At 35.1% G+C, this 23520-nt stretch overlaps 1 protein-coding gene and 1 long non-coding RNA gene across 10 annotated transcripts in view; one reads left to right on the top strand and one right to left on the bottom strand.

Moving 5' to 3' along the window:
• PCLO (piccolo presynaptic cytomatrix protein) overlaps window positions 1-23520 on the bottom strand; it is a 313621-nt gene that overhangs the window by 16940 nt on the left and 273161 nt on the right. The window lies entirely within an intron of this gene.
• On the top strand, window positions 1646-21766 carry LOC115498407 (uncharacterized). Of its 4 annotated transcripts, none has more exons than XR_012052118.1 (3): window positions 1646-3452; window positions 6169-10510; window positions 12208-17180. It is a non-coding gene; the product is annotated as an uncharacterized lncRNA (long non-coding RNA). The 4 variants fall into 4 exon arrangements; XR_012052116.1 differs by having other exon boundaries at window positions 5987-10510; XR_012052117.1 differs by lacking the exon at window positions 1646-3452 and adding an exon at window positions 18062-21766 and having other exon boundaries at window positions 4864-10510; window positions 12208-14682.

Raw genomic sequence — 23520 nt, 5'->3', positions numbered from 1 at the left:
AAAAAAAAAAACCCACAAAAAAACCACAAAAAACCCCACTAAACGAAAACTCAATTCTGACTATACATTGATACCATATGTAAAAATTCTTGATCTGAAGTAATGTGATGTGTGGGAAAATAACACTGATACTTCACAATATGCTCAAATATGAAAAATAAAGACATGTATCAATCCACTTTCGACCAACTTTATTTCTGTTGTGTGACTTTCTAAAATGTTGTAGGAAAAGTGAGGTGGTGGGAAGAGTATAATGAAGCAATAGTGTTAGAGGAAGTGAATGAGGTGAAGGAGTTTCACTTGTATCAGAAGTTGCCTAAGTATAAATGACAGTATAGAAGATCCAGAGGCTTATCCAGTAAGATTTTTTTTTCCAATAATCTAGCCAGACTTGTCTTTGTGCCATAGAGATATTTGGAATAAATGGAGGGAAAATAATGACATCTGTAAATATCAAATTTAGATGATCAGAGATTACTCCACAGGTTGATTTCAACAATGAAGATGAACACAGTATATACCTGTGTGGATTTGACTGGTCATAGCTAGAGAGAGAAAGAAACTGAAGTGAGGGAAGTCAAGATATTTACACAACTCATCCTACTAGATTATGACTTATTTATATCTTCCACTTCTGTGGAAGGAAATTCTTGTGTTCTAAACTGATAATTCTATGAACATGCTCTCTGCACTTCCTTCAAATACTGGATTTCCCCAAAATTTATCTAGAATTATAATTAGAAAATAATGACAGGGTTAGTCATAAGGAAATGTTTATGTCTAATGGAAACTCCCTGAATTTTGTAGGCAGTAGAGAAAATACCTTCTTAAGCTTTTGCTTTTTGGATGGATAAATGCTTTTGGAGGTAATGCCTGCATTTTCTAGTGTTAGTGGAAAGGCAAGTTAATGGCTTTCATTTAGAAAACAGATTTTTAGCCAATGAAACTAGGCTAAAAACATAAAAATTAAAATTTACAGCTCCATAATTTTCCACAACTTTAGAGAAAACTAAAGCTTGAGAGAAAGCTAAAATGATGGTTGAAATTATTCCTGTGATGTTAATTGAACTTCAAACATAGGTGCAGCCTGAATCTGAAAGGGGAAACTGTGCAATCTCAGGAGAAAATACTCTCTTCAACCACCTTTTTTCCTTTTCATCCCCACCATAAATCACTGCCCAAGTCTAAATATCTATTCATAGTCTTCACAACTTTAGCATCTTACATAATGAGACATATCAGACACTGCAGATTAAATTGCATAAAAGATGGCTTGCCACAGCACATCTGAAATTTTGATGTTGAAAAGCACATTTTTCCCTGGCTTTTTGTATTAAAAAAACCTTCATACACAGAGAAGAAGAAAACTTATGCTGTACATACAGAGCAACCCGAACCTTGACTATTTAAACTTTTTCTACTGCAGCTTTACCAAGGACAAAATGTTTTGCTAAAGGGAGAAAAAAAATTGCAAACTGCCTGCAAAAGTCTGAATTTGACATAACAACAGTTCAGTTAAGTATTTGCACAATGCTACAATAATCTTTGTGTAATACAGCAGAAATATTTTATTAAAATAGGATGACATCGATATGAGAACACAAAATGGATCTCACCAATTCAAAAATAGGAAGATTGGTAAAAAATGACAGATTTTAAGCTACTTTCCCTCTCTTATGGTAAAGACTTTTTTTTTTTTTAGTTTTGATATGCAAGATTTTGAGAGTTCAACAACATAGTCTGAAATTACAAAATCCCTCCTGAGACAGCCTTCACTTTCTGTGTCAAAATAATGAAAAATTTTACACTTTTTCACTCTGAATATACATATGAAGGTGTGAGTATCACAAGAGATTTATTTATGCATTGTGTCCACTTGATTTTGAGAAACACTGGAAATCCTAGGAAATGGATTGTCTTATGTAACAATATGATGAAAGTAGAATGGAAATAATATAAGCACTTTAAGGGGAGAAAAAATTAGTCACGTGAATAGTAGCAAGAGATAATGGAAAATATCCTTAATATATAATAAAGAAGATCAAATAATTATAAATATAATTCAGAAGTCTTATGTAGCATAATATCAGGAGAGGAAAGGCAGATTAGATTACCAAGTAGGTTTTGCATTTATTGTATTCACTTTTGGGAATCCAAAGAGAGACAAATAATTTGAACAGAATGTCTTGTACTTGGGGTATAAACAGTATTCACCAACCTAAATTAAAATACACGGAGTACTTAGAAGATGTTGTAAGAACAATGTATTTCCTAAAAAAAAATCACTAAAAATGAAAATAATTAAACCAAAATGCTTGCAGGTTGCATTTGCAAAAAGTAGTTTTCTGTTAGAAAACCTGCTGACCACTCAGAAGTGGGAAGAATGATGTGAAAGCAAAGTTTATTTATATAATGTCTGTTGAACTTGTGAGTCAGGCAGAAGCAAAGCCAGTCATGTTGCATTTGAATTTAAACTCAAGAATGTGTTGCATAACAGGAACACTTAGGAACTTCTCTATTTGCTTTGGCAGAGGACTGTTTAAGTAGTGATCTTTTATTACTTGTAGTGTTTTGGACATATAGTCTAACAAAAATAACAAAAAAACCTTCAAAGGCAGATGGATAAAATTATATGCATGTCTTAAGAGAATTTATTTTATTAGAAAAATAAATAGAAAACCAGTTCAAAGGAAAAATTCTAACTTCAAGAGCAGATGTTACCTAAACATCTAATACAGGCTTAGTTTTACTAGACATGCTGAAGTTTTTAAAAGTGGTAATCAAACTGAAAAAAAAAAATACTACTGTTTTGTGACTTAAAATGCAATTAAAATATATTTTGATATTTTCTCTTTGTCATAAAGCTGTTCTATCACAAGGATGTATCCTCAGTGACAAGGACTTGGTGTAAGAACCACATATGATGTGGCTTCGTTTGGAGAGTGACTCATCGAACATTTTCTGCGCAGACAATAAGCACTGAGCCTGCACTCAGTTAGTGCAGTGGAACAAGCTGTTTCATTTCACAGCTTGGCCGATTCATTTATAGCCCACAAAAAAATTACTTAACACATGCTGGCATATGTAACTTAATAAGGCTTTCTTTGAGAAGGAGGTGGAAGATGACATTTGTATACACAAAAACATCCATACACATACCCAACCTAACACAATATGTTAGCACTCTTTTTGCCATAAACCTAGTAGGCATACTATCATGATAGCTGGAAATGAAAATTTTTGGTGAGAACAAGCCTATTCACTCCTCACATCATGATTTCCAGATTCCCCCTCAGATTTATACTGCAGCTCTGAGGCACTTTCAGTGAAATATGCTTAAAGTCTTGCTCATACCTCCCTGGAGCTACACACTGGAGAGCACAGCCGTGTGTGCTGCACAGCTTGGGTACCAGAGCAAAAGCTTCTGCACTGACTGTTCATGTGGAAGACAGGTATGCTCTTATATTAATAGTTTTCCTTTTGCATACTTACATTTCCTGGTGCAGTGGTAGCAGCTCACTGTTGAGATGCTCTTTCTCTTGCATTAAATAAGAATGATTACTGAAATTATTGTTGCTAATAGGACTACTAAGTGTAAGAGTATGAGACGTTGCCTGTTCTGTGTGACAGTAAGAGCTGTGATAATTCTAACAAAGCTCATTGTCACTAACATACAAAAGAAAACCAAATCTGTCTTCCAGAACCATCAGAGTATTTTGGGGCTGGCTGTAGAGAACCTAGGAAATTTTAGCATAAGAATGAATACTTGTAATCTCTACTGGGATTCTACTACCTGCATAATCTGTCCAACAGAGCAACAGAGGATGATCCTTTCTATTAATAGGATAAATATGGAATCAGCTCAGTCAAAACTAAAAAAAACTTATTAATCCAAATTTTGCTCAGGAGAGATGAACAGGAATGTTCTGCAGAGTATTCCATAGAATTATGCAAAATTTAAGAGTTCTATAGTCCGTGGAGGACTGATGCCTGGAAGCATCTTACAGTAATGTGGACATGGTTCCTAAAGTTGCCAGTCTGGAGAAATATCAGTTTACCTTTGGCTCCTATCTGGAGTCTTCTAGTAAATGTTTTTGGGTTTGTTTTGTTTTGTTTTGTTTTTTGTTTTGGTTTTTTTTTTTGTTTGTTTGGTTTTTTTTAAGTTTTTAACCTTTCACCAGAAATCTTTACAGACTAATGTACCTACTTTTTAGTGGAATGCACACGTTACATTTTCCCTCTCATTCAGCACTCAGCAGTGCCATTATTCTTCATTTCTTACAATGCTGGTTCCCTCAAGCTGCTATAACAGACATCCTAAAGTTAGTATTTCATTGCGCTGTTAAACTGATGTGTTTGGATAAACTCCACAGAGATATATTTGAACAAAAATATTACATAAAAACCTAGAGCAGAAGAAAAAGTATGGGGACAGTAAAGCACTTATGCAAATCCACTCAGAGATTTGTGATGAAGACTGAAATGATGGAAAGAAAAAGAGAAAGGGAAATTGTGTTTCTATTTAGAGTGTTTGTGAATTGGTAAGAAACCAGTTAATTGAAATAAAAAACAATGGCAAAGGTCAACATTTTAAGTCCATGTTCCAGGTGGCAAAATGATGCTACAGAAGAGGTCACAATCTTCTGTAGGGGCAAAAATGCCAAAATGTTTCTGAGTTTCTGAACTTCCATGGGAAATGGGAGAGATAGTAGAAGTCCTCTCACAAAGAGCAGTGAGCTGGGAATCATGGACTTTAGTAAAATAAAAGGGCCTATTATTCAGTCATGGGAGAATACGATAGTTTGGTAGCAGAGATGCAAGGGGAAATTATTTATAGTGCAAAAGTGAAAATTTATTCTATGATCACCTAAAATATTTTTTCAGGACTTTTTAGAGAAAAAAGTCAGAGACTGATACCTCTCAGGTACTGGGACCTTTCCCTGGTGCCACAAAGAAAAGAGGAAATCTCACCTTGAAATCTGAGGGGGTCCCAAATAAGAGGGTTTGAGACTATGATTTCTTGGCCTTCACCTGGATTTTATATCATTTCCACCTGCAACTGGAAAACTTTTCTGATGAAAAGTTTCCTCAAAAGTATGTGCACCAGAAAAGATGAATAAGAAAACACACATATGTTGATGTCTCTCTCTGTCTGGCTTAGAAACTCTCTCTGCATTTTCTGGAGTCACTGAAGCATATACCATCTATCTGTAGATAAAAAAACCCAACTATTTTGTAACTAATTGAAAATCCTTTTCTGCTCTGGGCAGTATGCATGTAATGGAACTTTTATAATTAGCTGAATCTTTCCAATAATGAATACAAAGGAGTATCTCATAGTGAGCTAATGCTCTGACATCTCCTGTAGATTTACTTTCTGGCAACTGAAAAAGTTTAGTCTCTTGTTTTGAGAGTTAATGCTTCACACTATGCACTGAGGCCAACCCTCATGATTTTGTCAAGAATCTCTGAGATTTAATATTGCTCATTTGAAAATTACTGTTGAAGTCTTGCTTGTAATTCACATTTAAAAATTAAAGCTGTGCATATGGGAATTGAAAATAGGGTTTTGCAAGACCTCACAAACAGAAAGTGCAGCATATATTCCTTGCATGTTATTTAAAACTTGTCTGGTGAGTTTTGAAATGTAAAATACCTGGGACATGGAAAAAAACCCAAGCTATTACTATTGTATACTCATTATTAATTTTTAGTAAAGTGCAGCATTGCATTTGCAATCATCATCCATGAATATGATGCTAATACCTGAAGAAATTTCATAGACTTTCTTTACAATTTCAATGAATTTAGAACAGAAAATAAGGGGGGGGGGGTGGGTGGGGGTTAAACTAAAAACAAAGATAGATTTAGGAAACCAGAACATATATTTTCCTGAATTTGTAAGTTATTCACAAAGAATTTCATACTGTAAGAGAGAAGATTGAATAAAAATCTGATATACAGATTTATTAAACCTCCAGTTCAGGTTTGCATGAACTGAAGATAAATAACTTCCTCCAAAGAGTCACTACAAAAATAATCTTTTAAAGTAAAAAATCTTTAAAACTTTACAGCATTGCCTTTTTAGGCACCCTAAAGAGACACAATATGACTACTGAATATCTGCTTGGAATTGGCTCAAACCCAAGAAAATACTCTGTTGCTTAGGGCAATGTTCATGAAGAATGACTTGCCAAGCTGCTGCCTGCCCATGGTTAGATACCACACCAGCTGAGACACCCAGCACCACTGGAGAGAACCCTGCAAAGTACCAGATCAAGCTCCTCCTACTTCATCACATAGAAGAACCAGTGTCAGGTCGCAATTTCAGTGTTATTTGTGAGCAACCTCACAAATTTTGAGCAAACCCAACAAATTGCTTCTGCATCTGTCAGGAAAAACAGTCTGTGATGTATATTTTCTCACAGAATTTGCCTCTTAATTCTAAGTCAGAAAAAAATATTAGAAGCTGTATAAAATCTCAGAAATCATTTTAACTGATTAAAGGACACGCAAAATATTAAATGATTGAGGACTGAGAAAACAAAAGGATTCAAATGGACTTATTGATTGGTGGTAATGCTAATTATTTCTCTGTTGTGATTATCATTGTGAAATACAGGATTTCATGGCCAAAGAAACTGAAGACCATGTTTTATCTTTGAAGTTATTTTATTTGTTTTATTGTTGATGCCCAATTTTATCCTCTTCACAAGTACCACACATACCACAAGTCCCCTTTCACGAGGTGCCTGCTTATGAGGTTGCATAACCCCCCTTGCATGGGGTTTCAGAAGAAAAATTTTGTGGATTCATTGCTGAACCACAAGACTCTGTTATGCTCATGTTACTCTCAGTGTTGAAGTCACAAAGTCTGTCTGTTGGTAGCTCTTCCAAAGAGAAAGAAGCTTTATTCACCAGTCAAATCTATATATTTTACCATATTCATATCTGAAATTTGAGCATATGTATACATTGTAATTCAGGTGAACACCAGTTTAACTTCTCTGCACATTTTCATTCCTCCTTCCCAACATAGTTTGGCTGCAGGAAAGAATGCAGACCTTTAAGTCTATGATTCTGACCAAGGACCATCATACAGATGTGGAGACTGCAAACTTGCTACTGAAATGGCTCACAAGACATCTAATTATCCTGTGCAAAGCACTCAACTTCCAATTTTGAAATAAAATCCATACAATACAATTCAGTAGCACAACATAAACAACCCTCTACATTAAATAGAGCTTCGCCTGTGATGCCCATCATGCTGTAAGCTGATAGTCACAATTTCCATTTAAAAAAATCAAAATTTCTATCTCAGACCTTTTGTGATAAATACTTTCAGCAGCTTGTATTATTTCTTCTTTGTGAAATTTTTGGGTTTATCCCTTAATAATAATAATGCTAGTGGTAGTTAGCAAACACCTAAAATTTAGAAAGGATAGTGGTCTGTATTATATGTTTACAATCATCATTTTCACAAAAATATAAGTAATTATAAGTAGTCTTAATCAGAAAGGTGAGGCAACTACAGTTAAAGAGAGTAATTGGTACATTGGAATTCTTCATTACTTTTCTAAACTATCTCAGAGAAGCATATAGATGCAACAAGTAACAAGCTTTCAAGCTTCATGCTGAATTTACTTCAGTTTTCCATGTGACAAATAAGCTCCAGCAAAGGAGTAGTTTTTAACAAGAATGCTTCAAGAAACATAAGGCAAGTCTGTTACCCCGCTGAGTACTGTGCTTTCTGATTTTGAAAGCTGTTTGTTATGCTTTGAAAACAGGCACTGGTAAAGGCAGAATTAACTCCTCTGCTGTCAAAAGACAAAAGTGGTGCAACTGGCACTGAGAAAAAAAAAAAAATTGCTGAGTTTTCCTCAGTGATTTACTATAAAACCATCATCCTTCCACTTGGAAAAAGAATGTGCAGATTAAACAACCTGGCTTGGAATTTTTTTTTTCCTGTTATTTAACAATTCTGTTTTTTTTTTAATAGCCCCTTATTTACAAAGCCTGTGATCAGATATTCCAGGTCTTGTTGTCATTAGGAAGAGAAAAGAATACATTAATTGTAGGCAGTTGTAGCAGGGAACATCAAGTAATAGAACCTAATTACTCAGGAGGAATTCAACCAGCTCAGTGGTTATGAAAAATCTATGGAGTTTTTAATAAACAGTTGAAGCAGATTGCTGCTTTAAACTCTTTCGGATGAGATGTTCCCCTAAATAAAATTATACCATCCCCAGAACCAGTCTAGCTGAAAAGATTGTTACCTGTAACTAATCACCAAGCCTTAAAAAGTCATAAACAGGCACTGGTGCTGAAAGAGCTCTCCCCAAATTCCTGCTTATTGCTTCCCACACAGTGTCCCTGACTTTATCTCCTATAGCCATAATGTTTGTACAGCTGCATAATGAGCTCATTGGCAGAAATGATCCTACTCACTGGAACCTCACCCCTCCCTTGCCCACCCTAGTGTACTGATTTTGGGTTAGTCACCTAACCTGAATCAGCACACACCTTATATCACCATGAAGGGTAAGATGAGGTTCAGGGAAACAAAAAATGGCATTTTACAGACATAATGTTGGTTTAAAATGTGCTTTATGAAGTAATTGAAAACAGCTAGAATGATTCACAGAGCAAAGGACTGCTGGAGCACTCCAGTCCAACCTCACATTCACACAGTTAATTTCCACATTAGGTGAAGCTGAACAGAGTGTTTTTGTAAAGTTTTGAACCAAAACTTTATTTTGTGTGATTTTGTTGAGTTGGTTGGTTTAGCTTGCTTTTTATTTTCCTTTTATGCAGTTAGAATTTCCTTTACTTCAGCTTGTGAATGTTATCTATTTCCTATTTCTGACTGCTGAGCTCTGAGAAGAGTCTGGCTTCATCTTCTTCATATTAACAAGCACCCCGTGGAAGGGAAGAATCCTTTCCTATGACCTGCTCCCTGCATAGTTAATTTTACAGCCCAGTATGCAAGTAATAATGACCACAAAGATATTTTCTAAATTAATATTTTTTCAAGAAAAATTGTTGCTTTCATTGTACAAGTGACCTCCTTGGGGAAAAAAATCTGATTTGAAGAGTGTTTTAATCTCTGTTTGGAGCAGAACAGAGTGGACACTGTACATTTTGCTATGAGACCATGAAAAAAAATCTATTGCTTTGTGGGAAAAAGACATTGTCTCCAATGCCAGGACTTTCAGTAGTTTTAAAATCGCTTTGGGCACCAATTACATTTTTTCAGTTTTGCTCATTTTAAAGAAGTCTAAAGAATATTGAATCTGTTTTGTGGTCCTTGCATTATTTCCCAACTGTTTGAAAACAAAAATCTCTTTTTATAGCACATCTATTTTACTGTAAATAATAAAGAAAAGCTGCCTTAGGAAAAGAGCTTTAAATATAGCTGTGATGCTATCAACAAGTTAGCACTTCTGCATGAAAGCAAGTCCAGTCCATTCCAGAGTTTTGCTGCAGGAGATAGAAGTCAGTAGTGCCATAACATGAAACAAGCTGAGTTCTTCATCGCTCCTTTTTTGCTGGAGGGAGCTGGAGAGCTCAGATGCATTGGATACATCTTTCTGTCTGATAATGTATGGCTGGGTGTGCTATATAAGTTGAAGGCTGGTTGTGAATCCCAAAGTTTTATAATGCTGGGAACGAGCGTTCATGAAGTGTGCTGGACTCAACTGAATGTGGAGTTTATCTAAAGAAGTTCTAAGAAGTGAGCAGGTTGGCTTGTCCCTTTGGCCCAACTGCTAGTTAAAAATCAAAAGAAGGAATGTAACAGCCTGGGAACACCTCACAGCTCAAGGATAATTCAGTCCCTTGCTACTCTTTACTAGAAACATCTAAAGAATGAAATTTATGCTTTTCCTCACTCTAGTTTTGACAGACATATGCCAGATTTCCTCACAAGTTGCCCACTCCCCAATTTTTCAAAGTCTGTGCTTCCAAACAGGCCCATGGTGTGAACATTAAAATTATTATATGCCCTCTGACAAGTTCCCACATCACCTTTGTCCCTTTTTCTCCAATTTCATCTTTGTTCCTCTAGAAGCTCCCAGATATTGTTTATTTCCACCCTCCCAGCTGGTGAAGGATCCTTTTCTTCCTTCCATTAACCAACAGTGAGTTAAAAGTCTAAATACTGGTGGGTTTTGAGCCCTGAAGAAATCACTGAAGTATTTAAGAGTGAACTTTCCTGAACTGCTGATATTTCCATGCCTCTCCCAAGGCCTAATTCTAAAATTATATGATGTATATATATGCAGTTCAAATCTGAGATAGATTGAACTGTCAGCGATGATAAATATTAAGGACACTGTTGAAAAAATGAGGAAGTTACTGATTCTATGTGTTGTGTTTTAATATGATGTACTTGTGTTTTCTGTTGTGACTTTTTCCTCAAGATTATAACAGGTTTTAACTCTCTCTGCTATGATTCTTGGTGAACTACAGTGAAGTGAGCAGGGACAGATCCACTATCTCCACAGAGGTAAAGCATTCAGAGAAGAGCACATCTGATCTCTTTAGGCACCCAGAGCTTCTTGCCAGGCTTGTCAGAGATCAACAAGAGAAATTGCTATCTGCTAATGTCTTTTGTGGGTGAAACAACCAACTCCTCTGAGAGACAAAAAAAAAAAACTTAGGAGGAAATCAGTAAATGTAGATCTACAGAACTCAAGATACAGTGAATCAGGAATGTTCCTACTTCTTTCTAATGAGTTTTGTGTCAATAAATGAATCTATGGAAGACTTCTACATGCTCTCTAACATCTTATAGTTCTAAGTTAATTTTTTTTTTTTTTTTTTACTTTTTCCACTGAGATTTGAAAGGTGGAAAAAAGAGAGGACTAGTGTGGGGTTTTCCTCAAGAGGAAACAAAAGAGAAGCTTATTTCATTGCTAAATTGATCACTAATCCTGGCAAAATTTATTTTGCCGTGTTAAAAACCAACCAACCAGTCAACCAACCAAGACAAAAAAAACACCCACCAACCAATCAATAAAATAAACAAACAAACATGCAAAACAAGCAAAAAAAAAGAAACCCACCCCCATCAGACCGGTTAGAAACAGTGAATTCTGAGAACTGAAAATAATAAATTATATAAATGCAATTGAAATAGAGTTAGTACTTGGTATCTACAAATGAAGAAAATTGGTAGATTTTTGACCTGCTTCAGTTTTCATCCTGCTCGTCTATAACAATTATATATCTATGATTTCAAAATGGTTATGTTGTATCTGAGTAAACTGTTAGCTCAAAACTTCTCCCCTATCCTATTTTTCATGCCCTAATTAGAGCCTTTTCTAACAAATAATAATTAAAAAAACCCAAATTTACACCATCTTGTGCTTCTTGGTAATTCAAGATAATTATGGAACTTAACACTCCAAATGGTAATTGCACTCAGTGTTGAGCACAGCAGTCATTTTAGAACTTCAGATTAAATCAAATTAGCATTTTTGTCAAAAAAAGTTAAATGTGCTTAAAAGTTACTTCCTGATGCATTAAGAGTAATGTTTTACAGCGACTGTCACCTAACATCTGTTGGACATTGGGTAAGCCTGCTGCTAGGATTCATCTGTCTTTATCTGAGGGATTGCTCTTCTAGAATGCAGTTGGTCTTACTTGCAAATAGATCTCTAAAATAGGTCAGATCAATTGTACCTTCAGAATGGTTATTTCATTCCACTGATTATAATTTTTTTATTTAAGTGGCTAATCCTCTCATAAATCCCATTATGAAATTTCTCATTGTATTACCTATTTTGGAGATCCCAGCAGTAAAAAGATATAGAATTAAGTTTTTTAAATAGAGTAGACAAAACTCTAAGTTTTTAATTAGGTAATTAACATAGAGACAGAATGAGTAAGAGACTGAAATAAAACTTTTTTATTCAGCGAAATGCCCAAACTACTTAAGCAGGTCCTACTTGCAAAATCTCAAATATCAGATCATAATAGTCGTTATCCTTTATTTAAGATTCAAAACAAATTTCCAATGAAATCACTAATCATCAAATTATTGTAAATTTTTATAATAAAAAGACCATTAAACTAGTAGAACATGTAAAAATCAATTGTAAAACTGAATATTAATACGACTGAATATTAATAGGATTTGCTGCCTTTTTATATCACAGCCACTACGCAACACAGGTCTTATCTTTGTTTTTTCCATTGCAGTTAAAAACAATGATGTTCATTCTCCAGATAGTAAAAGCAGTGTTTTAAATAATGAAGAACCCCATAGACACAGATGAAGCATTTAATTCAGAACCCAGGTTTGTTTTCTATTTCCAAAGAGGTATGTAAAAAAACTATTAACTCATAATATATGTGTGTCCATATGTATGTATATATCTATGTGAGATTCCATAACTTATATATGCGTACAAATATCTATATATACATGCACACATCTTGTCAGGACTTAAAGAATGCAGTGAAATACCCCAAGACACTGTCAGGGAAGGAAGTTCCCATAAACTAAAGTGCCACAAGAGGTAGGGGTGGCAAGCAGGAAGCCATTAATTCCAGGCCCAAATGGAGGTGAAGGTTTGGAATTAGCACACTAGATGAAACCCCACTGTGATGTGGGACCTTGCAACAAGTACAGAGGGAAACAATAGGAAGATGCCAGGCTGAGGCAGATTTCGATAACCTATCTGGACAAAAATTCCCACCATGGCAAACCATGAGAAAGGAAGCAAATCCTTATACATATACCAGCCCAAGCTGTGGGAACAGCATCTACATTCTGTGGATGCCTGGGAATTAGATTGTATAAAAGTGATACTTCCAGAAGAACACTCTAAGGGCCCCCACCAGCAAGAAGACCAGAGGAGGAAGGGCAGGAAGAATGCCACAGCGATCCATGTGGTGGTGGCTAGATTTCTACTTAAACATGTGTGCCCTTGTGCCAAGAAGGCCAATGGAAGAGCATTGCCAGCAGGCCCATCTACTCAGCCCTTGTGAGGCCACATATGCTGTGCTGTGTCTAGTTCTGGGCTCCCCAGTACAAGAGGGACATGGAGATCCTGGAGCAGGTCCATCAAAGGGCTATAAGATTTTTTTCCTATCATGAGGAAAAGCTGTGAGAGTTGGGCCTATCCAGTTTTGAGAAGAGATGACTGAGAGAAGATGTAGCCAATGTCTATCAGTATCTGAAGGGATGGTGCCAGGAGGATGGACTGAGCTCTGTTCAGTGGTGCCGAGCAATAGGACAGGAGCAACGGGCAGAAACTCATGCACAGAAAGTTCCACCTGAACATGAGGAAGTACTTCTTTATTTTGTGGGTGACCAAGCAATGGAACAGATTGCCCAGAGAGAGTGTGGAGCGTCCTTCACTGGAGATATTTAAAGGCCATCAGAACAGATGGAAGGACAGAATGCGGAATGTGTGTTAACTAAAGTTTCCAGACAGAAGCATTGTCTTTCCACTTATGCTGATTTCAAAATGATGCAGAAAACTTGGAGTTCATCTGCCAACCATCAAAGGTAACTTGGTACCATAAAACAAGTGTTTATACAAGGCTTAAAGCACTTCAGTCAGTTGAGAAGGTATTGGAAATCACATTTTGTCATTACAAGGGACTGCATTATAAAGATCAGGTTATCAATTCACATGATTCATTAGGAAACTAAGGAAGATGACAATTTTATTCATCCCTTCCTAAATTTTGTTTGGATTGTTTTAATGAAAAAGTTAAAACTAAATCAAAACTTGTAATTTCTTTATGAAATCTGATCAAATAATTTTTGGACCTTTTTAAGAAAAAATGTGCTATAGTGTAATTTGGAGTATTAACATAAAAATAATAATGTAGATAAATTCAAAAATGCATCCAAAAAATATCTTTTTTTTTTTTTTTTAGTTTCATTTGTGATCAAAGCAGACATAGTATCCCCAAGAAAGAACTTTCTCTCAAAATTATAGCAGAAATTGGAATAATTATTACCTTTGGCCAGTGCTTTAAATATGTATCCATATATTCCATTGGTCCCAGAGAGGGGCAGAGAAAAAAGGATGTGTTTGTAGTTTGTGTGGGTGTTCTTTCTCTCAGGATTTACATCCCTTCCTATTATATCCATTTTTCGAGCTGTCTTCAGTTTAGAATATTTAGCCAGTGGCAGAAAATTGTACTTGAAACAAATTAGTCAGCTTTGTTCAACAAGAAAACAGCAATATTTAATTTTGGAATTTTATTCAGAACAACTAACCTGAGGGCAGTAGATGCTGCCAATAAAGAGGGAACAGATTTGTCATATTATAGTTGGATGTAGCTGTGATATCGGAGTGGTTTTTCCTTAGAATGTAAGGAGGCAAATATCCAAAATAATGAGACATTTACAGAACGTTTATGGCCTCTTAACCTTTTCTCCTTGATAGATCTGTACTTGCATACAAAAAGGTAGATTCAAGACAATTTCAAGAGTTTGGGAAAAAAAACCCAGTGTACAATGACACATTAGTTGCTGGATTTTTTTTGAAGAATGAGAAATGTTGTTAGAAAAACTGGCTTTGCTTCACTCATGCTGCCTTTCTGTTTGCTGTTGGAAAACAGTATACTTTGCCAATGTCTCCACTACTGAAGACAAATTGTAAAAATCTGTTTATCATGCTGCAGGATTTTTCCAAGTATATCCATTTTCTGAAGGTAAGGTGATTGTCTTCAATATATCATTTTCTTTCTATAATTTTGTATATCTGGAGTAGCTCCTTTAATCTGTGGAAAAACATCTAGGTAAGGTGTGGTTGCTAGGAGAGGTGAAGAGCATCTCCTAGGATCTGCTTCCTAAATTCTGTTTAACTATTGCTGTGAAAACTCTTTTTGTATCCAAAATGTTCACCAACAGGAGAAAAAAAAATCTCATGTTGTTTTTCTTTTATTCTTTTTCTAACAGTGTCAAGATTCCTTTCTTTGGAAATGGCAGCTTTCATGTATAGATTTATCATGGGCTTTAAAAACTTATTGTTACACTGATAGTTCCTGAATCATAACAATCTGTATTACAATTTTACAAAAATTTAGATAAATTTGCTTTGTGGATGTGTTTGAAAGGGATGCACCATGTAGGAAGGAAGTTACTCAGTGTAGATATTCTGTAGGCTTCACTTTTTCAACATAAAAATTATGGGGAAAATGTGTCTTTAGAAAGTCAAGAGACTTGCATACTGCTTTAAAATATAAATGAAACCAAAAATAGTCTTAAAACCAACAGATAAACAATGAGATAAGGTTTCTTTTTTGTTAGTCTCACAAATGTCCAGAGACAGGGTGGAAAGATCCCCTTTTCTCTCTTTTACTTGCCAAGAAAAAGGAACTTTTCAGACGATCAGACTAGTCAGAAGGGCATAGCTGATAGAAAAGGCAAATAATTGCATTCAGATCAGTAGGAATCCAATTCCTTCAAGAATATAACAGAGTGTTCCATGAATATGAATGTGTTTCTAAAAAGCTAAACACTCAGCCAGGCACAGCCAAGGCAATCAGGAGGATGGTGAATAATGCTAGAGATATTGGACAAGCAACCGGAGGAAAAAGCAAGAATCCAAAGCACACTCAGCAGGCATTGATGCAAGTTACACATGGGACTAATAAATCACCCAAACTGACTAATTATGGTAGGCAGAATGTTAGCAGGTTTCTGAAAAGAATGTGGACTTCTAGGTACTACCGCAGTGTGAAACATGAAGGCAGGTGTATGTATCAGATGACTGACCCAGCTGATCTCCAGAAGATTTGTGCATTTTCTAAGGCATGCAAATTCAGTCATGGTGTTATCACATTACAAACAGTCAGAGCACAAAGCCAATATGGCAGACAAAAAAATAAAATCTAAAGAAATAGTAAAAAATAAGTTATTACAGAAAGAAAGCAAACCAAAGGGTGTTTTCAGAAAATAAAGACTTCTGCAATGGGTGGCATTAACACACATAATTTGGGAGCACTAATCTCATCTGATATGACCCACTTAAAGATTAGACAAGGAAGCTAAAATAAATGCATTAAATTTTCATTATAATCTTTTGGCTCCTAACTCAAGAAAAAGAACTGTCTCATCTGGAATGGCGTATTTGATTAGAAATTTGTGGGATACCCAGAACTTTCTGGAGCAGCAACTGGATTGAGGCAGAAAAATAGAGTATTTCAAAGCAGAATACACCTATGCTTGAAGACCCTGAATACCTTTGCAGATAAGAATAAAGTTTATTTATCCTTTATTGCATCAACTTCTACACACAGAGTACATTACTTTGAGCCACTAGATTTGTCTAGTCTTCTGTCCATTTGATTCCCTCCCAGTCATAGCCTAGTAACATTAGAGTAAATAATGCACAAAAGGCAAGACCAACATATAATAGACTAAAATAATTACAAATTCCTTTGCAGGACAAACTGTTAGGAATTCTTTATGAGAAATATACACACCAAAACTTTCCCTTAACAGACAAGCCATTATTCACATACTGCAGCAGTGGATAACATTTAATTAGAGCTGCAAGCCTGTAAGACTACTATCATAGGATGCAATAATGAACATTGTGGAAAGCGTATTAATCTGAAAATAAAGCGGGGAAAAAGCAGGAGTTTCTAGTTATAGATATGAAAGCAAACTCTCTACCACAAGACTTGAACATATTCAGGCATTGTCAACATAGGAAAGATTTATATTCATTCTAATGCACTGATTTTTAAAGCCTTCTCTCTTGGAACACAATTTACAGTCCAATAATTTTGAGGACTCTCACATGCTAAAATGTAGATCAGCTGAAGTTTAATTTTAGCTTGCCTTGTGATCCCACCTGCATTTAAACAGCATTCCAAAGTAGCAGTTTGAATATCAGTCCAAAAAAAGAGGTTGTGTTCAAGAATATGTGAGGGTAAACAAAAAAACTCTTTTCTGAATCCCCAGCATAATAGTTTAATCTCTAAGTAAGTTATAAATTATTCTAAAAAAATAAGAATATTAAGACATTAACGAGCTACAAGGGACTGTCTAGTATAGAAACAGGTTGTGGCAATCTTGGTTTTGGGTTTTTTAAAATTTCAAATCAATACAGCAGAAGTGAAGTTCTAATACAGATTTTTTTTCCATAGGAACGGCTGTGTTATCATTTCTAGGCAAGCTTAGAATAATTCATTACAGGAAATGCTTGTTAAAATATGTTATATTTGTGAATGGATGCTCTTGGGTTTGGATTCTTATTTCTGTCCTTGATTATTAATTTCAGCAAGCAACTGGACTAGAACATAGGAAAAACATATCACTGTTAAAGATAATCAATCAGTTGAACAGAGTAACAAAGCTGGAAGTCTCTATCAACACTAAGAATTTTTTGGTGCAAGCTGAAAAAAGCCTTTTAGGAACAATATTGTGCTTTGAATCATTGGAATGACCTTTTGAAGACTTAATTACTACTTATCATTGCTACTACTGAATAGTCTATATGTATTTGAGTACTGAATATTATTGACTTTAGAACAGATCTATTTTACTTATTTTTTTTCCCTTGGAGCTTGCACAAAATTCCAGATCCTAATTATACTGCTAAATGGAAGACATCACCTGAATTTTCCAACAAGTCTTACTTGTTAAGTCCTAGTTTCAATTTCATGACAGAGGGGCAACCATTTAGGATTTAGCAATTCACCTTCTATCATATTAATGCCTCAACCTGACTTTTACTGATCCCAAATGAACATTAATCATGGAAAGTGACTATATTTCTATTTTAAATGTCTCTCTAGATGAAGTAGCACTTCTTCAGACATGGCTCAGGTTCAGTTAATCACACTCCAGCACCTTCACCTTGACCTTCATTTTGGTGGGGGTATCCCTCTGCTTGCTTTCCAGTGTTCACAGTCTTCATGATTAACTGGTTATTTATACTAAAGGTGCCAGGTAGTATTAAATCAGATTTGCTTCATAACCACATCTTATTAAAAGAGATAAGTTCTGTAATTCTCCTATTTTTTTTTAATTCTGAAATTGAACCATATATGCTTATCAGATTTTTGATGGAATTTCTAGCATTCTGATTCCAAGTCCAAATACTCTGAGCTCATTGCAACTCCTAGAAGTCACCAGAAGAAGCTCTCTGAAAGTTCCAAGAAGCTGTATGTTAACAGAAATGTATTTAAGAGGTAGGTCAATAAAAGTGATTAATAATATTAAGCAAACAAATTAACTTTCCAGGCAATTACTGAAGTATCACTTCAAACGTATGAAATTTTGTTTTTCAGAATAAAAACTTGTGCCTTTCAGATTTTTTGTTGTTTCATTTGTCTTCTTAGTAATTAAAAAAAAAAAATAGAAAGATTCCATGGGAAAAGCAGAATTTTTTAAAATAAAACTTTAAAAAATCAATTTTTTTAGAATTATCTTGGGCCAGAATTTAAGGGCTAATAGCCTTTTAGTTGAAGTTCATACAGAATTCAGAACTGCAAAAACTATAAACCAGCTACTAGTTAAGCACAGTCTCCCTGTATTTTTTTACTTTTCTTTTGGTGAGTCTTTACAGTGACAGTTCAGGAATAGGCTGATTTGTAACACTGTAAATCAATGTTGTTTGTCATGTGGATACAAGAACACAGAACTTGTCCTTCTTTTCCTACATTTTTTATCTCTGGCTGTAAACTATTTTCTTATTTAAATTCTTTCTGCTTCTTTTTAGGAAAACCAGCTGAATTATACTGGCAAATACCTCAACAAGGCAGAACTAATTGCTCCAATTATTACTGGAGAGCCAGGTGGGAAATTAGAATGTGGGGCCAATTTGGGATAGATAAAAAATATTTCTCAGAGTTCAGAAAGGAAGTTGATAATACTTAGGTTTATAAGGCTGCTGTTGTTTATCTTGACTCAGTTTTTAAAGTGTGGGTTTTGGGCATTAGTAGTAAGGCTATTCCTAGCTTAAGGGAACATGTATAAAATATAGACTTATTTTTAAAAGACAAGAGAGGATAAGGAGTACTGTCAGTGCATAGGCCTGACTCATTCCTTAAGGATCCCTTGTGACAGAAAAGTATATCTGATCTTTTAAATTCTTAAAATCAGCATATGACAGGCTATCTGCAGTACTTGTTTTCTATTCCCTTATGTCCTTTTTTTTTTTTACTCTGTAATGTAGCAGCTGCTCATGTGAGAAATTATCCTTGCTTTGAATTTTGTTGGCATTGATTAAAATTGTGCTGTCGAGTAGTAGATGGCAGACCCTTGCTAGAAGGTAATGGCAGAAAGCAAGGTTCTGGTTTATTTTAAAGACATTTTAAAAAAAGTGAGGTTAAATTTTAGCCTTTTTATTTATAGGGACAGTAGTGAAGTTTGGGAATTCTTCTTCTTTCAATTAGATATCTTCCTGGGAAAGGATCACATTTTAATCAGTAATATTTTATTTAGCAAAAAAACCTTTTCTACATGTAAATCAGGACAGCGATAGGACTATAAAAGTACGTGTTACAGACACTAAGAATGGGTTTTTTAAAAGAGATTAACATGTTTATATTGCACTTGAGGAAAGACAATGAGAATGTTGGTAACATTTCAGATTGTCTGTATTTCTCTTTATATCGATGGATCAATATCCTTTAGAATCAAGTCAATAGCCTCATAGTCAGTAAAAGTCTGTTGATTAAAAAAAAATACTTAGAATTCCAGACTTTTTACTCGGTTCTCATAAATTTTGGTATATGTTAGGATTAAATATACAAAAATCCAGAATTATTTGAATCATTGGGAAGGCAGCAAGCATCAAAGATATTATTTGACCTAAATAGATTATGTTTCCTGTGGTTTTGCGATACCAATCTAAAAAGGCTTTAAAAAGAATTGATTTAAGCCTTGGTCCAGAAACATAGAACTGTTCTCCACTATGGTGAAAATGACTGCTTCTGACTTGGTTATCTGATCTAGATAGTGTTATTTATACTGCTAGGAGGCAGGAATCATATTACAGAAGATGAAAATTTTCAGTTTAGTTCAATTTAATTAAATTTAAGAAAAATAAATATGTACTAGTTTATGATCTGCAGGTAAATTGAAGACTACTCCAGCATGTGAATTCATAGTTCCTCTGTCTATTTGGTCACTTCCTGACATAAATATAGAAATGAACAGTTTTATGCTATGTAATGATACTTGCAATTTTCCTTGGAAATAAGAGTTCTCAGATTCTTCCTACCCAATACCATACATGTGACATTCTGATGTTGCTTCACTAGCTGAAACAATCCAAAGGTAAGAAACTAAAAAGAAAGTGGAATGTTCCTGGTACATAATTGCTACCTATGTATTAAAAACAAAACACTGGATGAAGTGAGTGAAATGTGGGATGCTCCTAATGAAAGCTGCAGAAGAAATCACTGCTAAAGGATGGAAATGTTTTTAATTTTGTAATTGTCAAACACCTGAGTGGACAGCAGTTCCCAGAATACCACTCAAACTGTGCAGGCATATGTGAAGTTTGTGTGCTGAGCCCTTCAAAAAGCTTTGTCAGCTCTTGCATACCAACGAGTCATAGAGTGTTTTGGGTTGGAAGGGATCTTTAAAGACCATCTGCTTCCAACCTCACCCCATTACAGGGACACCTTCCACTCGACCAGGTTGCTCAAACTCTCAGTGTTCAACCTGTCCTTGAACACTTCCAGGGTTAGGGCATCCATCACTTCTCTTGGAAACCTGATCCAGTGTTTCATATATTCAATCTAAATCTACTCTCAGTTGAAAACCATTGTCACTGCAGGCCCTGGTAAAAAGTTTTTTCCTTTTTTGTAAGTCCCCTTTTTCTATTTCAAGGATACAACAAGATCTCCTCAGAGTCTTCTTTTCTCCAGGCTGGACAGCCCCAAATCTCTCAGCCTGTCTTCATAGGAAAGGTGCCCTGCCTCTGATCATTCTAATGTAAGAAAGTTTCTCACCTGCAGTAAAACCCCCTATTTTTAGCCTGGACAACAAGGCATTAAAGTATAGATTTATGCATATAGAAAAGCATTTGCAAATCTCAGTAACTGTATCATAATTATCTGTTAATAACTTTCTTCATCTGCCTTTTTTATTCTCTTATAACTTTCTGCTTGAAAGTCCAATATTAGGGCATTTTTCTCTGAACATCCTCATAAGGATTAATCTTAGACTTCTGATATTTCAACCTGTGGATTTAAAACAAATCAAAATGCTCGTTTTTTAAGATGTGAGATGCAGCAAGCCCTCAGCCTGTTCTTGGTCATAGTATAATGAGTCCTGTGGTTTAAAGAGTGTAACATTAGACTAATTTAAGAGCAAGTGAAAGTGAATTATTTTTTCTGAATTTTAATTACTTTGAAGAATATGGCATTTGTTAGCTGTGCTTATTCTGTCAGTGTGTTTCATGCCTTGTTTTACTCAAGAGAGTTAATCCACTTATTACTCCTGGGTGCTCCTCTTCAGGAGAAACAGTGTGAAACAGTTTGCAAGACAATTTGCTCCAGGGTCTATTCTGTGCAGAAAGGATGGATGAAAATTTCACTAGGATGGTTCAAAAGGCTATAAAGGAACATTTACAAGTCCAATTATTCCCAGACAGAGGGTCATGCAGCTTTCCAAAATCTTATTAGAATGACTCCCTAGCATGTTTCAAGGTTTCTGTGGTATTTCAACAATTTTTGTCATAAATAAAGATTAGACTGCCTAAATTATTGTAATACAGAGATAAGAAATCAAACCATTAAAACTCAATATCTCAGTTTTTGGCTGATGAACCACAAAGCTCAAAAATTAAGAAAAAAAAAAGGGTGTTTTTTATCTTAGATTACTCTGAATTTGACTTTGGTATTCAGAACACAGACTGGAGGGCAATTAAAAAAAAAAAAAAAAAAACAGGGGTAAAATAACCCCACTGTCTTGGAAGATGTGGGTCAGGTGCTACACTGCTCCTATAGAAAAATTACAATTTTCTGACTGAAAATCTCACAACAATAAGGCCAGCCACAGAGAGTGACAGAAGCACTGTGAGTACTCATTCACTCAAAAACCCCTTGACATACTCCTAAAAGAGTCTTTGCTTGAGATGACCCTCAGTGATTGAGGATTGAGGAATGATTGAGGAGTGATATTTTGAATGCATCCAGAATCTTCAAAAGGAGAAGATGCAACATTTCCATGACAATGCTATTTATATCTATATATCTCTCTTCTACTAGAAACAGTGGCATCTTGGGATTACCTAGCAAATTCACACTTTTAAAATGTATGGAAATAATTTTTCCCATATTTTTTTAAATGGATAAATGGTTGGTAGATGGAAAATACCCTCTGCAGCCTATTGGCTGAGCAACTTTATAGGACAGATAGACCAATCATGATCTACAACTGAATCAAGATATTAATCATGTGCTTTTAATTGTTAGATTCAGTCCATACATTGATGCAATTGTGCTTTTTATAATGTCTGTAATACTCTAACCATGTCATAAGAAATCTTTGAACAAGGTATATTGTACTTTCTGAAATGAATACAGAAGTTGGCTTGCATAACTTAATGGAGATCAGAATATGTATAATAAGATTTACTGAAGCTTAAGTAGATGAAGTATTTAATCTGCTTAGGGCAGAATGACCAGAGTAAGATAGCATGCAACGATGTTTATAATAAAAATAACTAATACCATGTCCAAGAACAAAACTCTCATTTCTTTCTTTTAATATTATTAAGTAGTACAAAAATACAGAATATGAGAAGATAATATATTCAGAGAAACAAAGATTATCATAGACAGGATCATAGTTGTTTAGACTGACCATTTTGGTTATGTCAGCAAAGTAAATAGTACTGTTTTCCAGTATTTACTTAAAACTATACTGATATATGTTAACAGCACAAAAACTACTCCCAACAAAACATTAACACAGGTGGGCAAACAATTACAAAATGAGAATTTTTCCCCTGGAGATTCCACTTATGTAAATGCCTAAATTTTGCTGTCATGAGCTGAACTCAAACCCTGTTGCTACAGTTTTGATTCAGCCACCTAAAAAACAATTCTCATCGTTATTTGAGGATCTCACCCTGCTTTCCCTGCAGCTACTGGTCTTAAAGATCCTCTGAATCCCCTGCCACATTTCTCAGGCCTGGGTGAATGACTTGTATGACTAAAACATTTCACATAGCAAGAGATCTGCATGTCAAATCAATTAAATTTATTCCTCGCCATTTTAAAGAGACTAACCCAAGGCTACTTTTTACAGAAGTTATGCCCTAAAAATATCTGAAAAATGTGAAAAAAAGAGAACCAGTATTTAAAAGTTTTAAATATAAATCTAAGTTGTTATTTGCAAATAAGAACACAAATGCCAGCTATGGGAGATCTCTACAGTTAATGAAAAGTGGGAATTGATATTTGCTTCCACTTAACTTCAGAGCTCATCTTGTCCACAACACAGGTAAGTGAACTACAGAAAATGCATGGTTTTAAGATTTTCATTCTCTTTTAAACATCTATAAAAAGAATGCCACA

The sequence above is a fragment of the Taeniopygia guttata genome, chromosome 1A (assembly GCF_048771995.1).
Source record: "Taeniopygia guttata chromosome 1A, bTaeGut7.mat, whole genome shotgun sequence".
Taxonomy (NCBI): Eukaryota; Metazoa; Chordata; class Aves; order Passeriformes; family Estrildidae; genus Taeniopygia; species Taeniopygia guttata.
This window is presented reverse-complemented; position numbering and strand designations above follow the sequence as displayed.